This window comes from Notamacropus eugenii, chromosome 3 (genome assembly GCF_028372415.1).
Source record: "Notamacropus eugenii isolate mMacEug1 chromosome 3, mMacEug1.pri_v2, whole genome shotgun sequence".
Lineage (NCBI taxonomy): Eukaryota > Metazoa > Chordata > Mammalia > Diprotodontia > Macropodidae > Notamacropus > Notamacropus eugenii.
Genome location: NC_092874.1, coordinates 183,471,961 through 183,491,246, shown reverse-complemented (window position 1 = coordinate 183,491,246; position 19,286 = coordinate 183,471,961). Strand labels below are relative to the sequence as shown.

General features: G+C 38.5%; 1 long non-coding RNA gene across 2 annotated transcripts; it reads right to left on the bottom strand.

Annotated features, from left to right (window-relative positions):
* Positions 1 to 848: 848 nt before the first annotated feature.
* On the bottom strand, positions 849 to 19,215 carry LOC140533588 (uncharacterized). Of its 2 annotated transcripts, none has more exons than XR_011976996.1 (2): positions 16,969 to 19,215; positions 849 to 1,698 (listed from the first exon to the last, which is right to left on the bottom strand). It is a non-coding gene; the product is annotated as an uncharacterized lncRNA (long non-coding RNA). The 2 variants fall into 2 exon arrangements; XR_011976997.1 differs by lacking the exon at positions 849 to 1,698 and adding an exon at positions 10,635 to 11,065.
* Positions 19,216 to 19,286: the final 71 nt, after the last annotated feature.

The window sequence follows — 19,286 nt, the reverse complement described above, 5'->3', positions numbered from 1 at the left end:
AAAAAAGTAAGGGTGGGATAAGGGTTGTTACTCAGTATATAGGTGGAGTTAAGAATTGATCTGAGGAGATGTGAGTTTTCTAGTTAATTTTATCTTCTAGAATGATGAATTTCTGGAGATGATGAAGTCCAGGAAAGTAGTTGTGGGGAAATGATGAGAAGACTCAGGGAGGAGCTCTTGGATAGCCATGCTGTCCTCCCAGAGGGAGAGAGGGACCCGAAACACAGGGGATGCAAAGGAGGTGTGAGTTATAATAATAAAATATAATAATAAAATATCCAGGAAGAGGGGTTGCTGCCCACAGTGCTATGTCACTGTGGAACTGTGTGGCACACTGCCTGCATCCCTACACTGCTCCGTGATGTACTGAAGAAGAAAGACACAGGAGGCGGGAGAAGAAAGACCAACTCCATTTATGGATCTGAGGGTGCGGGTATTTATAGACAAAAACTACAAGCCTATGTGACATTCTGCTTGTCTCTTGCCCTAGTGATTTAATCAGTCTTATCTTAAAGACTGTGAGCCTAGAGGCATCTATTTTACATATCCCTTGTTGTCTGTAATTCTCCTTTGTCTCATGGGACAGCAACATCTGGGGGGCATGGAGAGCCATTCTGGATGATAATGAGCACAGTCTCAAAGAACAGTTTCCCTGACCTTCTATCCTGATCTTGTCAACTGCACTCCACCCTGGCCCTCAACAATTCCCCCTTTCTTTTTTGTAACTGGAGATAAGGTACTTGAATTTGAAAAGCTTACCCAAGAGAGAGAAGACACCTATGAATAGGTGGCCATACAGAGAAACAAAGGGAGAGAGGTAATATAGATATGAGTCAATGGAACAGGAATGCAAAGGAATTTGTATTAGCAACATAATCCCAAATCCTGCTTGCAGCTTCCTGGGGGTCAAGATTTCCCTTGGAGGCCTGATCTATAAATCCTGTGTGGTGGTATTATAATGGACAGGAGTAACACAAATGGAAATGAACCTATAATCACATCTTATGAACAATCTTGTTTCAAAAACACCAACTTTGTTTCCCACCACCACAACAGTTTCCCTTAAAGTATCCATTAAATTGTATGTACGGATAAACCAACTGACACAGAGGAAGCCAATGCTGCCACAAAGCTTATAATGCCTAAAATAATGCAACTTACACATCTTTTGTCTTATTTTCAACATTAACTGATTAAAAGTTTGATCAGATACAGACAGATACCACCCTTAACTTTGGATAGGCATTAAAGCAGACCTAGGACACATAATTACAGATATGACGCTAGCTATATGAAAACCAATGTATTCAGTGATAGTACAATTAAAGCATGTGATTTCCCAACCATAAAAGCAAAAATTCTATCTACATCAATTTGTTTCCCCAAAACCTTAGACCCATGTGCTACCATAATTACCTCCTCTATCTTCCCTCCCCATTTCACTACCCATAACCCAAGGCGGATTATGTACAAAAAATCCATCTATGTTCCTCTCAATCAGTTCCTTCTGCTGCAGGGGTCAGCTGGAGGGTGCCAAGACGCAGAATGAGTGTCTTCATTGTCCTGTCAGTCTGATGAAGGGCTCCTTGTGGTCTTGACTTGTTTTTCTTTCCTCTTTTCCTGGATCCTTATCTTCTCCAATGTATGGCGGAGGTCAGATGTTTCTTTCTGGTTTCCAGATCATTTCTTCACCATTTCCTGTGGAAATACAAGCACACCCTCATCCCCATGTTAACCCAGGGCCTGTCTTTGTGTTCCATTTCACCTTCACTTTTTTCCAATCAGTGAGGTGTGTTTTGCCTTTTTGAAATTTTTGAGTAGGCCTAAGCCTCTCTCTATCTGGTGTCAGGGATATAACACTGTAACGGGATGAGTTAGAGCCGACCCCTGTCCATCACAGGACGCCACACTGAGAGCCTGCCTAGATAACCTGGGGGCTTGTCAGTAGGGGTGGAACTAGATGGATTTCAGGAGGAAGGGTCTCGTCTTTGTTGGCAACGTGGCAGTTCTTTGTCCAGTTCCGGATGTCCAGTGGAGAAGACACCCATATAAGGAATAATGTTAAGTGATAGGTTCAATGTATAGGCTTAGGAATGTTCACGTAATTAAGACTATATATGCACGTGAGCTACCTGGAATAAACGGAGTTCTCACCACCTTGTCTCCCGCCTCATTTCATTACTCACTAGATCAAGGCCTCTTGCTCTACAAGAGCCTTGGGTCGGGGTTTAGGGATTCCCGAAATGGTCTAGGGGACCCCAACATAACACCATGTCAACTCTTCTCCTTTTTCTTTTGCCTTCTTCTCCCCCTTTCTTTTGTTTTTGGAGGAGAGTTTTTATGTCATGATTATGACATTCTACAATGGCTTGACCAGTAGGATTATATGGGATGCCAGTTCTATGTTGTATTCTGTATAACAGACAGAACTCAGTAAAGGCTTGACTAGTTTAAGCTGGACCATTATGTTTTTATAATTTGTGGAATACCTAGAGTTGCAAAACACCTAAACAGATGATCGATAACAAATTTTGTTGATTCCCCAGTCAGTGGGTGGCAGTAGTATGACCTGAATACGTGTCTAGTCACATGAAGGTATTTATTCCTTCCAAATTCTGGGACATGTGTGATATCCATTTGCCATATTTCAAGAGAATTGCATCCTCTAAGATTGATGGATGTATTTGATGGAGCTGGCAAAAATGGAATGCAATGTGGACAAGACTTTACTACAATGCTTCTTGTTTGCTCTCTAGTAATATGAAATTGCCTGCGAAGCTTCCATGCTAAACTGGTTGTAGGAATGCTGTGTTTCTGAAACTGTCAGTGTGAGCAAGCTGTCTGCTTGTCTATTTCCCTCTGAAATAGGTCCTGACAGTTGCATATGGGATGGGACCCAAAATCTTTTGGGGTAAGGGATGAAGGTCTCAACTTCTGAAATTGCTTCCTCCTGAGATTGGATACAGAGCTGTCCCTGCCTTGATAGGTCTTATTCAAGGGATACATAGCCTGAGCAGTTATCTGGAAGTTGCTGGCTTGCACTCTGGAAAAGACAAATCTGGCATGGAGGTTAAATAAAGAGGAAACAGGCACCAAAGAAGGATAAATAAAGGACAATTTCCCTGGCATAACAGACAAAGGAAGGCCAGGCTAGGCCAAGGGCAACAGATTTGAATATGAAAGGCCCGACTAAGTAGGAAGATTCAGGAAGACCAGGCTATAAATTTGAGTATGAAAAGCCAGGTTAAGTGGTAAGATTACCATAGACAAGATATCTCACAAGTTTTCACTCTTCACTAGCATAACTGTATTGTCTTAAACAAAAGAGATTTCAAACTTGAACCTTACAACTGAATAGATGTACATCATTGTTTCACAGGCTAGTTTCTCCTTCTCTGATTACATTTACTCTGGAAGAAAAACTTTTAGAAATTAAGTTGTTAGTAAGTTCAAACACTAATTTTAACTTTTGCTTAGGCCATGGAATGACTACAAATTCAGATTAAAAGAGCAAGATCTTTTCTGCTTTCTAGATTATACATTAATTTATCAATACATTGCCTTGAAAATAAAAATTTAGTAGGCTTTACAAGAGATTGCTTTAAAAATATTTCTTCTAAAAGTGTTCTTTTGTTTTAAAAGTTTAAAATTTGTCCTGATGTTAACAGTCACTATACTTTTTGAAAACCTTTGAAATGATAGTTGTCTTTTTACTTTGAAACAAAAATAAACCTTTAAAATTAAAATCCATTAAAGTTTAGTTGGTATGAAAGTGTCCTTAAGTGATATGAATGCCCAAAGTATTACAACAAACCAAATTCTTAATTATCACAGAATTCCTATATAATGCAAAATGCTTTAGTCAAAAAGGTGCATTATACACTCTCACATTGATAACAGGAAGAGACTGATTACAGAAAAACACTACTGCTTATAAAATCCTTTTAAACCATGGGGACGTCTTAGGTGAGTCTTATGTAGTTTACTTAGATTGCTGACCATGTTCTAATTTCAGATAAAAATAATATTAGATCTCCCAGTAAGATTACACAAAAGGGGCCCACATGTTTTGTTGGTCACTTGCTGTTGATCATAGAAATTTGCTATAGAAAACAGGGACATGTGACATAGCAAATATGACAGAATAAAACATCCTTGACTCTGAAAGCATATAAGAGTAAAATTCTCCAATTATGTAGTATCTGTTTCACAGCCAGACTCCCTGTCAGGTGGGAAATATTCCCTTTGAGTAGCTTGTGGTATTTCTCTCAGATACTGCTTGCAAACAACCACACCCAAATTCAAACTCGAAACAAAAATATTTATGGTCTCAAATGTCTTTAGCCTTAAACAGTAAAATTCACTCATCAGCTCAGAGACAGAAAGTCATTCCTATTCTCATGGAGTTATAGTAAGCAATAAAGACTTACCAGGACTCATATGCATAAGGGAATTCCATTAAGATCTTTCCTTTTCCAGTTTAAAACTTGTCCAGATGTAAAAGCCAATTGCCAAAAATCCTCTCCATTTATTACAACTTCTGAGCAAGTCCTATTCATTGTTTATAATTTGCATAAGCCAATCAAGTTTCTTTCTCAGGGTTGATGACTGTACCTACAGGGATGGTTTCCCAGGGGCCTTAGCAGTTTTACAAAATAAAGGCACCCATGCCTGCCATCAACAAGCCTGAGTTCAAATCTGGCCTCCGCCCCTTACTAACTGCCTGATCCTGGGCAAGTCACGGAACCCTGTTTGCCTCAGTTTCCTCATCTGTAAAATGAGTTCAAGTAAATGGCACAACCTCTGCAGTATCCTTGCCAAAAACCCCAAATGGGGTCATGAAGATTTGGACACGACTGAACAAAAACAAGATGAAAAATGACATATTCTTACATTGAACCTAAGCTTTTATTTTTTTATTAGTCACTGAAAAGGTCTATCATTGTAACAGGTCCTAGTGACAAATAAAAGATTAAGGTTTATCTTACATTCAGTTAAATTTTAAACCAGTGCTTTTTCTTTCAGTAGATATAGACCCAGTGACAGATCATATATATGTGTGTCAGGAACTAGTCTAACTAAATTTGACACATAATGAATCTAACTCAGTGAATTTTTTGAGCTTTAGCAACAGCTGAAACTTATCTACTAAGGATGCAAAGAGTTTTGCTGTGGAGTTAATGTAGGCAGCAGTGGAGGCATAGATGGAATTATGTATCTTTAATGTGTTTATCATGATTTTATTGAAAATCTCCTGAGCATTCAGTCACCTCTTTAAAACAAAAACAAATAATAAAAACCCCCACTTTAATAGGTATAGAACTTACTGTGTATTTTGGAGACCTGAGTCAATTTTTCTTACCAGTTCTGGCTTCAGAAAACAGACCTGCAAGCTAAGATTCTAGAATCATCCTAGTCTTATTAACAATTCATTTACAAGCCAATTCTTAAGGCAGATTAATTCTGCAGATGACTTAGCTCATCGTTGATTACTATAAGTTTAATTTCAAAAGGTGTAAGGACTGGACATGTGATTTAATTGGTACAGAGAACTCCCAGATGATAAAATTCTAACAATGCAAGCTGCATATTCTCTGCAATTTCAGTTTTAGAGAGTTGCCTAGATTACTGAGAGGCTAACTTGCCTAGGGATATATACTTTATATGTGTCACAAGGTTGGACATCAAACCAGTTCTTGGCTCTGAGGTGAATTCTGTATCTTCTAAACATACTAACTCCTCAGGGAGGAAGAATGAACTAGTTGATTAATATTTAGGGTTTCTATAATCTTTATACATGAATTACATTACCAGAAAGCAAATGTAGTAATATAAAATTTCTTTCTAGTAGGGAAGATTTATTTAAGAAAACAAGACCAAGTGGTGAGTATGTGGAATCAAAGCAAGCAAAGTAAATTGGAGGAAAAGGCCTATTTCACCAGGAACTCCTCATTCACAGTCAATTCTGCTGTTAATGTGTCCCTAAAGTTCCCCTCAAGTGACTTATCAAAGGCTCTGTAATGTCTGAGCAGGAATTTGAACTCATATTTCCTGTTCCATGTTCAGTGTTATTTTTGCAAGTTCCTTCTTAATCCTTTTTTTAGGACAGAGGTGGCAGAAGTGAAAGAGAATACTTATTGGTATTGACATTATACATGGACAAACATATTAAATTAATTATAAACCAACAAGAAACAATTCACTCTAAAGCTGGTGAAAAAAAGAGCAGCACAAATGGCTGATCTTGATCTAAAGGGCCAGGGTTTGCCTTAATGTATGATTTTGGAAAATTGGGGCCAAAAAGATTCAGTAGTCATGGAGCAGAAGCCCATGAAACAAGGAGAGAGAGCAATGTACTGAGCCTGAAGTTGGCTCAGAATGACCCTTTCCAAGGCCACTAAGCAGGCAGTGTGAAACTAATAAAAAAAAAGTTTAAACTTTTTTTTCAGTTCAAGTATTTATTATATCTCTAGTATATGCAAAGAACTGTATTAGGTGCTGAGTATATAAATATAAAAATGAGACAGTCTCTACTTTCAAGGAGTTTACATTCCTTTGTGGCTGTTGTTCAGTACTTTTCCACTCTTTGTGATCCCATTTTGGGGTTTTCTTTTTTTTTTTAATAGTATTTTATTCTTTCTTATTACATGTAGACAAATTTTAACATTCATTTAAAAAAATTTGAGTCCCAAGTTTTCTCCCTCCCTCTCTTACATTCCCCCCTCCACAAGATGTTAAACAATTTGATATAGGTTATATATGTACAATCATATAAAACATATTTCTATCTTAGTCATGTTGTGAAAGAACAGACCAAAATTAAAAAAATAATTTGAAAATAGTATGCTTCAATCTGCATTCAAACTCTATCAGTTCTTTCTCTACATGTGAATAGCATTTTTCATCATCAGTCCTTTGGAATTGTCTCAGATCACTGCACTGCTGAGAGCAGCTGTCATCATTCATAGCTGATCAATGTACCATCTTGCTGGTAGTGCATACAATGTTCTTCTGGTTCTGTTCACTTCACTTTGTATCAGTTCATGTAAGTCTTTCCAGGTTTTTCTGAAATCTGCCTTTTCATCATTTCTTATAGCATAATAGTTTTCCATTATATTCATATACTATAACTTGTCCAGTCATTCCCCAATTGATGGGCGTCCACTCAATTTTCAATTCTTTGCCACCACAAAAAGAGCTACTATGAATAGAAAATGTTTAGACTTTAAAAAAAAATACACCAAGAAGTCAAATTCCCTCCATCTACCAGGATAAATGACTGGTTTAAAAAAAAATCTTCCCATCACTTGTCCCTAATCCTATTTCCCCATCAGTAAAATAAGGGATGTGGAAGTCCTTCCAGGCTTAAATCTATGATCCCATGGTCATATGTGCAATAAAATTCAAAAGGGCAGCTAAATGGAGACCCCCATTTGGACAAAAATCGTAATTAATTTGTGTAGTCCTATTAACATCATTGTATTCTTAAACTCAGGATCTTTTTAGATCATTACTGAGGTTCCTAGCCTGAAGACTAATTTTTGCTTCACTTTCTGAAAAACTCCCTGGGAAACTCATGACCTCCTTAACTCTTCCCTAACCAGAGTAGAAGGGGAACCAAAACTAGAGCCAATAGAGTGGAGATAATGAGGATCTTTCCTGAAAGAAGTCTGGTTCCCAGACCAAATCTTCAAATTGGTATATTTTGGGCCCCTTATAAGGTTAGACTCTGGGTGTAAGACAAAGAATAACACTGTATACTAACTTAAACCACTTAGCTGATTTATTTAACTTCAGGCACATACATGTACATTCATCTAATAGCGATCATAAAAATGTAGAGTGGCTGACTCCACTTGCTTAACCTGAAGTGAATACAGTGAAGTGCCGCTGTAGCTCAAATTGGGATTGAAGAATTCTTTAAATTCCTTTCTCTAATCAGTCTATACTTTCCAGGCTCTCATTTCTAGTTGCTTGACTTGTTTCCTATTATTTTGCATTTCTGGGTTTAATACTTTCTAGAATATATGTTTTATCCTTGGTGGCAAGCTACAAGAATCCTCACTTCATTTTTGTTAAAGAGCTAAAAGAATAGAAGTAGGAAGCAAAATGACTCAGCTGTTATAAAGAACTAGACTGGACTGTCAGAATGGGTGGCAAATGCTGGTGATAATTTAAAAAGCCATTGTGCTATACTCTGTCTCTCTCTCAGGCATCTTTGGGTTAGAGTTAGAAGATTCTGAACTGCTTGTGAGGGTGACACTATGGCTTGCTGAACTTGCAATAATAGGTATTTCTCTCTAGATGTGATCCCTAAAATCTTGAACTTGGGGTTGCCCAAAAGGCAACCCTCAAGGCTGATGCTGCCTGACACATTTCCCTTCTCTGGCCAGAAGGCTAGCTTCACATTACCTAGAAATTCTCCTATAAGATTGGTTTCTGACCCAGGCAACAACCCCAAAAGTTGGCACTGCCCAGGAAATCTCGTTTTCTATATAAAAGGTGAGATTTACAAGTGAGCAAAGAGGGGCACCTCCTCTGACAGAAGTATATCTTCCTGAGTACTAACCAGATCATCCTGGAATCAGCCACAGTCCCTGGAACCCAATCAGAAGTCATCCCTAGCCCTCTACCAGGTTCCAATGGACATACCCACAATTTCCAAAGGGAGGATTTCATTAGATGCTATTCCTGGGACGCATGAGCCTAGCTCAGAGAAGGTTTATTGAGGTACTCGTTATTGTGACTAAAACCCATGAAACCTAGGAATTCCAAAGGGCACATAAGAAGGGTAAGGAAGAATAAGAAAAGCACACGAAGGGGTGTGACTAACATGGAACAGAAAGTATTGGTCAGGGAAGTGGAATTTACCTCAGCAAGTCTACAATTTAGAATCACAGGGATTTTGAGGGGAACCACAGAACAGCAATCTGGTCTCTTACACAGTAAAGGTAATTTTTATTTGATTATAAATCCCTGAGAAAGAAGTGGAATGCAGAAAATGGCTCTGGTATTTTAAAAATCTTAATAATCCTAAAAATTCTAATCCTGATAAACCTTTGGTTAATCAGTATTTTGAAAGAGACAAAAAAAACTTTTACCAAAATGAAAAAATGCATTCAGCGAAATGTACAATATAGAGGACAAAAAATAATCAGAACCAATACATAATTATATGTTTTAAAACTGACCATTTAAAGGAAATGACCACATTCAAAAGCATAAAATACCCATTCTTAAAAAAACAAACAAGAGATCTTAAACAATTAAATCTCAAAAAGTAAAATTGTACCAGCTTTGAATGAACTAACCCTATCAAAAAAAATTCTACTCCAGACAGATTTACAAGTGAATTCTTCCAAGTATTTAAAGAGGAGTCTCTTCCTCTACCAGAAAAATTATTTTAAGAAATTGATAAAAAAAAAAAAAGCACTATATCAAGCCCCTTTTAAGAGACAACTATAGCTCCATGATGACCTTGGACCTAGGATTCTAGGTGGGATGTTACAGACAGATGGCCTGGCAGAGGAGTCCTGAGAAGCCAGGGTTCCTGTAACTGGAGCCCAAGGTAGATTTTGGACTTGTAATTGGAACTGGGCTCAACAGGAAAGAATCAAACTAATCTGTTTGTATGTTTTATACATTATTTAGTATAAGTCAGTTCCATTAGCATAATTTTGCACATTTCATTTGTTGACTGCCTGGCTGGAAAAAACTTTTTGTATTATTGAATTCTGTATATCAGTAGTGATATACTAATACATTCTGTATTACTGAGTCCTGCAAAAGTGGTGATAGAGAATGTGAGAAATCTGGCATCACTAGATTGATTGCTATTGTCTAGTTGAAATGTTAATAGTGTTCTTAGCCATTCAAACTGACCTAGGCTACTTGCCAATAGAAACTAGATTAAGCTGTTTATATGTTTGCTTTATTCCTGTGTAGTAATTATTTACCAAAGCTAATAGGGAGAGACAGAGACAGAGAGAGAACTATGATAAGACCAAGGAGGTCGGAGACAGAAAGGTCTCATATACACCAAAATATTCAGAGCCACGCTTTTCATAGTAGCAAAGAATAAGAAACAGCATCAATTTCCCTTTTATGTGGAATGGTTAAATTGTAGTATATGAATGTAATGGAAAATTTCTGTGCCATAAGAAATAGTTTATATGAATCAAGAATTCAGAGAAGCATGGGAAGACATATGAACTGATAAAGCAGTGAAGTAGAACTTTGTTTTTCGGACATTTCCGACTCTTCACCACCCCATTTGGGGTTTTCTTGGGAAAGACAGAGTGGTTTGCCTTTCCTTCTCCAGCTCATTTTATAGGATGAGGAAACAGAGGCAAACAGGGTTAAGTGACTTGCCCAGATTCACAAAACTGGTAAGTGTCCAATGTCATATTTGAACTCAGGAAGATAAGTGTTCCTGATTGCAGGACTGGCACTCTTATCCATTATGCCCCCTAGCTTCCTAATATAACTGGGAAGACAGTATATACAATGACAATAATATAAATAGAAAGAAAGCATCCCATACAACGAGGTTGAAGAGATTCTGTAGTGGACAGCCTGTATCCCTACACGGCTCAGTGATGTGGTGAAGAAGAAAGACACGGGAGGCAGGAGAAGAAAGACTAACTCTATTTATTGATCTGAGGGTCCGGGTCTTTATAGACAGAATCTGCAAGCCTACGTGACATTCTGCTTGTCTCCTGCCCTAGCGATTTAATCTCTTATCTTAAAGACTGTGAGCCTAGAGGCATCTATTTTACATATCCCTTGTTTTCTGTAATTCTCTTTGTTTGTCTCACAGAGACAACAACATTTGAGGGGCATGGAGAGTCATTCTGGATGATAAGGAGCACAGTCTCAAAGAACAGTTTCCCTGACCTTCTATCCTGATCTTGTCAACCACATTCCACCCTGGCCCTCAACAAGATTCGGGATATTTTAGCAGTCCCTACAGACCTCACCTCTTCCAAGACAGGAAGCAGTAGCTAGTTCAATACCTTGTAGTAAGAGACAATTCATACAGCCAGATAGTGTCTTTGGTGGTTATCTAAAGGACATTTAAAAAAATAAAATTTGTTATTTATTTTTAATATTCTTTTTACAAATTGTCTCTCCCTCCCTCCTACCCATTGAGAAGGCAAGAAATGTAATATCAACTTCACATGTAAAATCATGTGAAACATATTTCCATATTAGCCCTATTGCAAAAAAAGGCAAGAAAAATAAAGAAACTGGAAAAATATTTTTCAATCATCACTCAGACTTCATCAGTTCTCTCCCTCTCTCTGGAGGTGGATAGCATTTTTTTCATCATAAAACCTTTGGAATTATCTTGGATCATTGTCCTGATCAGTGGAGTTAAGTCTTAACACAGTTGATCATTTAGCTTATCTTGGTATGTGGTGTGAGATATTGGTCTAAAACTAGTTTCTGCCAACTGTTTTTCAGTTTTCCCAGAAGTTTTAAGAACTTACTGTGGTAAGTTCTTAACCAAAAAGGTTGACCCTTTTAGTTTAATTAAATGACCACTAGATTACTGTGGTCATTTACTACTGTGTCTTGTGTTCTTAGTCTATTCCACTGATCCACCACTCTATTTCTTAGCCAGTACCACATAGTTTTCATGATTACTGCTATGTAAGAGTTTGAAATCAGGTACTGCTAGGCCTTCCTTCATATGTATTTTTCCACTAATTCCTTTGATGTTCTTGACGTTTTGTTCTTCCAGATGAATGCTGTTGTTACTTCTCATAAATGAGGGCAAAAGAAAAGAAAGGAACAAGGGACCTTAAGGAAGGGCCTTAGATTGCTTATGCAAGTAATATTATTATACTATAAAAAATGAGACTATTTCAGAGAATTTTGGATAGTATAACTGCCACTGAGGGAATAGAAACTATAAGAACAGATAATAGAACTTAAATAAGTACAGTAATATTGTAAAGAAAAACAACTTTGAAAGACTTGGGAAATGATGAACCATGGTTCTCTAGAGGACCTATGATGAAACATATTGCCTCCCCAATTTCTAAGAAAGAGATAGAAACATGGTACAAAGACATTTTTGGAAATGATCACTATGTAAATTAATTAATTTTGCTTGATTATGCTTATCAGTTACATGTTTGTTTTTTTCTTTTTCTTGGTTTTTCAATGGGAGGGATATAGGGACGAAGAATTGGAAATAATGATGCCCCCAAAATGGGCCATTGTAATGTTTTTTAAAAATGTACAGAAGAGATGGAAGTTCAGAAGGAAGCATAGATCCTTGCTAAGAAGAACAGTTTTGAAAGTATAGAATTTATCAAATAGGCAATGGACAGTTGTTATATCTTGTTAATGCAGGGCTTTGACTGCTCTGGGTTTACTCTATAGACTGGCAAACTTCTCTGACTTTGAGCTATTTGGTATGAAGTGGCTCTCCACCATTTCAGTAACTTACATTTTCCTTGGATTCGATTTCATTTAAAAAAATTAAGATTCTCCCAGTTTTCTTTGAAACTGTCAATTTCATCATCTTTATGGCATATTTCACTATATTCATGTCATAATATATAGTTGTTATTCAATAGGAAAGCCTGTAATTGGCAATTTGATTATTGAGGCACGGTGTCTATCTGAACAAAGGGAGAGAAGGCACAGTTCAAGTACAAAGCCTGAAGCATTGGGCTAGTACATCACATAGGCACAGAGAACAGCAGAATCTAATCTGATGCTCTTAAGATTGGGGGTTAAATAAGTGGTTTATATGGTTTTACAACAAAGGGAGGCAGGAGAATAGGAGGAACACTGAGTACTCAGAAACAGGATTGCAAGTTCTGTCCATTTGGGGCCAGTATAAACCAGTTTGAGCTGACTGTGGTTATTGGCACAGCAGAGGTGTTTTGGGGTGTTCTGGGGTTCACCCAGAGGACATTGCAAAGGATCACTGGTATGTCAAACTTGAGCAGTATCCATTCCACCTCGTGACTGACTGATTTTGATTCCCATGTTATTTAAACATCTCCTGGATAATAAGGGAACTCAAGCAAATCAAGGTGATTATTAAACTCATTATTCATTCCATGTCTACAAGACTATGAAGAGGGTTGCTATATTTTTGTACCTGAATTTTTTCCCTCTTTCTTTGATCTTTTTAGGGTTATAGCCTTAGTAGGGGTATATATCACTGGGTCAAAGGATATTCAAAGTTTGACAACTCTGGGAGCAAAATTCCAAATTGCTTTCCAGAAGGACTGATACAACGTATTACTCCACCACCAGTGCACCAGTGAACTGATCTTTCAGCTGTCCTTCTGACATCTGTCATTTGCCTTTTTTGTCAAAATCAAAGTTTCTTTAATTTGTATTTCTTGAATTATTAGTTAGATTTAGAGCATTTTTTCATAGAGTTGTTGATAGTTGATTTCTTCCTCTGAAAACTACTTGTTTATATCCTTTCCTCATTTATCTACTGGGAAATGGCTTGCAGTTTCACAAATTTGAATCTGTTCCTTATATCTTGGATAAGAGATCTTCATCAGAGAAATTTGTTGCAAAGATATTTTCTCCCATTCCCCACATTTGTCTTCCAATTTTAACTACGTTTGTGTGAAAACTTTTTACTTTTATGGAATTAATCCAAAGGTCTGAAAGGTAATCTCTTCCTCACTCATTTGTTTATCATATAACCTTTTAACTGGGTCATATATCCATTTGGTACTTATTTTGGTGTGTAGTGTGAAGTATTATTCTAAATCTAGCATTTGTCAAGTTGATGCTTAGTTTTTCCAGTATTTTTGGTAGTATATGCAATACTATACAACCGTTCCTGTTCATTTGCTTCTGTAATGTGTATAGCTAATCCGTTTCACCAATTGATCTATTTTTAACCCATCTATTTAAACCAAATCATTTTAATGATTACTGCTTTGTAGTGCAATTTGAAATCAGGTACTGATAGACTTCTTTTTCTTTTCACTTATTACTATTATAACCCTTGAGATTCTTGACCTTTAGTTCCTTCACATGAATATCATTTTTTTCTAGCTTTATAAAATATTCCTTTGATAGTTTGATTGGTATAGCATCAAAAAAGTAAACTAAATTAGGTAGTACTGTCTTTTTTATTATGTTGTTAACATTTTATTATGTTATTATGTTGATAACATTTTTGCATGTTATCTTTCTTGTTAGAATATTAACTCCTTGAGGGCTGGGACCATGTTTTCACCTTTCTTTGTGTCCCCAAGGCTTAGCTTAGTGCATGGCACAAGGTAAGCAATTGATAAAAGCTTGCTGATTGACTTTTGTGGCATAATCTTCATTAGAACTATAATCCTACAAACCTAAAGCTAAATTTATGGAGGGCCTCAGCTGGCTAGTATTGTCACACATCTCTATCCTCTAAGAATCCCTTTACCTGAAGTTCTATATAGGAACACTGTAACTGAGTTTACTTCTTTTCCCATCTAACCTGGTTTATTAGGTTAGAGCAGACAATATCTTCTTCACTTGAAGTAATGTTTCTGGGCCCACTGTCTGGTTCACATAGTCTTTGTAAAACCATTGGTAAATAGTGTTTTTTGGTTAGACTTTGCTGAGAAAAGTGTCCATCTATCTCCACCTACTCATTAGAGAGTCCAGCGGACACTTGTAGAAAAGAATGCTTGCAATTAATTGTCTTTACCAGGCCCCTGCCAGCGCTATGGCTATCTTGTGTAAGTGGGCAAGTTGACCAGTCTCTAAAAATAGCTATGGAGTAGCTTTCCATCAATCTGCTCCCTTGTGTGTCACATGAACATCAGGATTTCTCAGCAAACTTTTCCTAGTCGAAGATCCTGACATGGGCATCAAACCATCATTTGTTTCTTTCTGAGCTCTTTTGAGAGGAAGTTGTAGCTAGGTAGTAAGCTCCATTCAGTTCCTCAGCTTAAAGACTATATATCATCAGTGGTCCTTCAATCCTCAGGATACAAAAACAAAAAGCCTGGAAGGTCAGCCTGACCAGCAAACAAGTTGCACCTAGGTGGGGAATGAGGATGCCACAAAAAGACACATGGTATTTATTTCTTATAGTGCAGGAGGCATGAATTGCCTTGGCCACACATACTGTGTGTTTATATAGATATATACATATATACACGGGTGTGTGTGTGTACACTTCACTGCCAATGCATTTTAAATTTGTTTTCAGTTTTCCCACAGATACTGTATTTATGAGGGGTAACTTGTGCACTAGGTTTAAGGGAAGAATGTTTTAAAACTACTGATTTTACTATGTCATCTTAGTTAATGACTTTTTTTTGGCTAATTTTATCTAATGGCTGCCAAGAGAGTTAAATACACGTGTGTTCTGTATAGTTTTGGCAACATGGACCCACAGAATACCCCTTGAGTATCACAAAAGTAATCATCCCTCTAGGGGACCCAATATGCAAACCAGTAATTACAAAATTGAGAAGGCAGCTAGCTCCTAGAGAAGACACTACATTCACTCATGTAGATGTTATCTCTCTCAGTAGAATGTAAATTCCTAAATGGCAAGGACGGTTTCAATTTTGTTCCTATGTCACCCTTGCCTAATTTAGTGACTGACAGATTATAAGGTAGCCATAAGAACTTGGTGATTGATCTTGCCTTCTTCCTTTTTTCATTGAGGAAACAACATTACCTATGATGAGGTATTTATTTTGTACCTTATAAAAGTGGATTCTAAGGCAAGAGCCTTTCTGAAAATTTTGTTTAGGGGTTTTAGACACTCAGAATTGACCCTAATGCCATTAAGTTAATATTTTTAATTTTGAGGGCTATTTAAACTTAGTAGGTGTCCTACATTCCTTCATAGAAATGATTAAAGATGTTTGCCTTAATAAATGCTTAAATGCTTAGCTTGTGCCCTGTCCCCCTGCCCAGTAGCTTGTGGAAATAATTGCTAGTGAGCCTAACTCTGAGACAACACTACCAGGAAATCTTATAAAATTCAGCAACACAATATTGAGCTGAGGGCTGAGTTCCTTGGATGCCTTCCCCACCTGCCAATAAACTTGTGTTACACAATGGCCAGTAACCAGAGTCTATTTACTAAGCCAAGCACATCAGAGAGACTTCTTTTTCTCACTATGCCCTGCTCTCTCCCTTCCTGTTTGCCCAATTACATTGGCTGATGAGAAATATTATCTATTACAATATGACCATGGAATTATGTTATTATCAAAATCATTAATAGGATAAACTTAGAACAGGTTTCTATGATGCTAAATTAAAAATAACCTTCAGTTTGCTCCAACATGATTTTAGTAACAATAGCTGATATTTATATGGGATGTTGGAATTTACAATTTCTTGACAACAGGTATTGCAAGTTTTATTATCCACACTTTAAAGCTACAGAAACAGAGGCTCAGAGAAATTCATTGCCTTGTCCTTTTAACTTCTCTCTCTTATTCAGTCATCTTTCAGTTGTATCTGACTCTTCGGCATTCTATTTGGGATTTTCTTGGCAAAGATACTGGAGAGATTTGCTATTTCCTCTCCAGCTAATTTTAAAGATGAGAAAACTGAGGCAAGTTAAGATTAAGTGATTTACCCAGGGTCACACAAGTAGACGTCTGAGGGCATATTTGAACTCGGGAAGATGAGTCTTCCTGACTTCATGCAAGGCACTCTAGCCACTGTGCCACTTAGTTATCCCTTTGTACTCTCATCCTAAATATCAAATAGGTTGTCAAATCTTGTTTCTCTCTCCACAATCTATCACAAATATATCTCCACTCATAAAGTCAACACATTAGTTAGTTTAGGTATGAGTAGAATAGGTTTAGTGAAGACTTCTCAGATTGTAATTCTTCTCCCAGGGGTGAGGTAAGACCGAGAGGCTCAAGGTTACAATATTTTTAGAGTGGAATAATTCCATATAAGGATATAAAACTGTGTAGTACATTAGGGTCTCAATGATTGGATGAAACTTACATAATTCTTCAATGTCTTCATTTCAAAAGGAATTGGTTAGATTTCGCATCTAGAATGTAAGATCATATTCTCAGTCAATGAGGATAATGGTCAGTGGAGGGAGGTGGGTCTTGCGTTAGTCTATATATATCATTGCTTCTCCTTTGTCTTTGTCTTTTCCTGCTCCAGGTGAACTGGTACAGGAACTGCCCCGATTCTTGATTCTCGATTCTCGAGAACTGAAGAAAAAAACTTTCTGTACTTATTGGTTCGTGCCTATTTGCTTTCTCTGACAAGTCTCTCCTCCCTTCAACCATTCCCAACTTAACAGCCAAAGTGATTCTTCTAAAGCATGGATCTGACCATGACACACCAAAATCCTGTTTAGCTCTTAAAAGTCTTTCATAACCCTGTCCTCTTAGCCCTTCTTTCCCACTTCCTATCTTTCTCATCTTCTTCCTGTACTCCCCTTCCTTGTACTCTGTGATCTGACGATACTGGAGTGTTGTTGATGCTCCTCCCATAAGACACTCCATGTCCCAACTCATTTTCACTGGATGCCTCCTATGCCTGGAATTCTCTGTCTCCTCATTTCTATTTCCTAGTTTCTTTCAAGTTTCAGCTAAAGTCCAACCTTCTGCAAGATGTATTTTTCCCAGTCCTCTTTTTATCTTAGTGTCTTCCCTTTTGAGATAAAGTCCAACTTAAGCTGTATGTCGCTTACTTTACACATTGTTTCTGCACTGCTATCTTCCCCATTACAAGGTGAGCTCCTTCTTAGTTTTGGTTTGATTTTTGCCTCTGGGCATAAACACCTGGGACTGTTTTTTGCCTTTCTTTTACTCAGTCCTTACCACAGTGCTTGGCACATGGAAGACATTTAATACATGCTTGCTGACTTGACTTGAAATCCACTTCAGTGGCTTCCCATTACCTCTAGGATCAGATACAAACTCAGGCATTTAAGGGTTCTTCATAACCTAGCCCTTTCCTCTTTTTCCAGCATTCTTACGCATTACTCCCACACACTTCACAAGCCAGTCGTACTGTCCCTACTTGCTATTTTTCACATGACTCTCCATCCTGTGCCCAGAATGTTTTCTTCACTTCCTGAGATCTTTGCTTTCCTTCAAAACCCAGCTCCTCCACACATGAAACATCCTTTGCTTATCCTTTCCCCGGCTTACATCCTCTATCCTCAAAACTACCAACTCTTTATTTTGCTACAGTCTGCCTGTGCCTAGATGCAGTACGTCCCCCCTTTCTTCTTCCCCATTAAAATGGAATCTCACAGAGGGCAGGCAGCGTTTCCTTTTTGTCCTTGTATCCCCGGCCTTGGTGTAGTGGCTTAATAAAAGCTTGTTGATTGACTGCCCAAGGAAATAGCTGGTAAACAGAGACACCGCGACGCTAAGCCTCCCCGTCCCACCCCCACCCCCATTATATCTACCCTAAATTTACAACCCAGCAGCACTATTCTCGGACACGGGTGAGCCTTCCTAGACACAGGGCTGTTTTCTGGATAAGGTAAATAAAACGAGCCACGTTAGACCGGGCGGTGCAAAGGTGAGCTCGCTACATTTGGAGGCGCCAGACCCTTGGACTCAATCACCTGAGAACCGGAAGGGGCCCTGGATCCCTGGTTCAACCACCTTATGTTACAGATGAAGATGTGACGTGGAGCATTCCTGGATCCTTACAGGGTGACCTTGGACAACTGATTTCCCTTCCCGGGACTTCGTTCCTCACCTGTAAATTTAGGGGGCTTGGCTTGGATAACTAACGATGCATGTGGGGCCGGAGCTGGCCTGATCCAACTTCCGGGGGGCCGGTGGTTACACTTCTATGTGAGCACCACGGAAAATGGAAAGCCTAATGACGCACCGGGGCTTTATTGTTCTGTTGGCCGGAGACTAAAAAAATGAAGAAGGCGCTGTCACCGGATACCGACTGAGCTGAGGAGCGTGGGGCACGTCATTGTTTTTCCGAGAGCCGATGGTTAACCATTCCCCAGCACATTTCGGGGCTTCAGATAGGGCATTCCGATGGGACCCCTCCAGGGGCACAGTCGCGGCTTCTTACCCGCTAAGGGTTTACAGAGCCCTAGCAGACAAGGGCCTCTAAAGCTAAGGAGCCTTAGCAGCTCCGCCCACAGTCTTGGGCCGCTGCTCTCAGGCGGAAGTGTAGCTAAAATGGGGTCTAACGTAGCGGAGGCACTCACGACCCTCCCCTCTACTGCCACCCTCACCTGAGCCTCAGCCCAGAGCCGGAGCACGGCCTCTGCTTGTGACGTAAGGCGCGCCCCACCCCCTCACGTGACGCAAGAGTCAGGCCAGTCC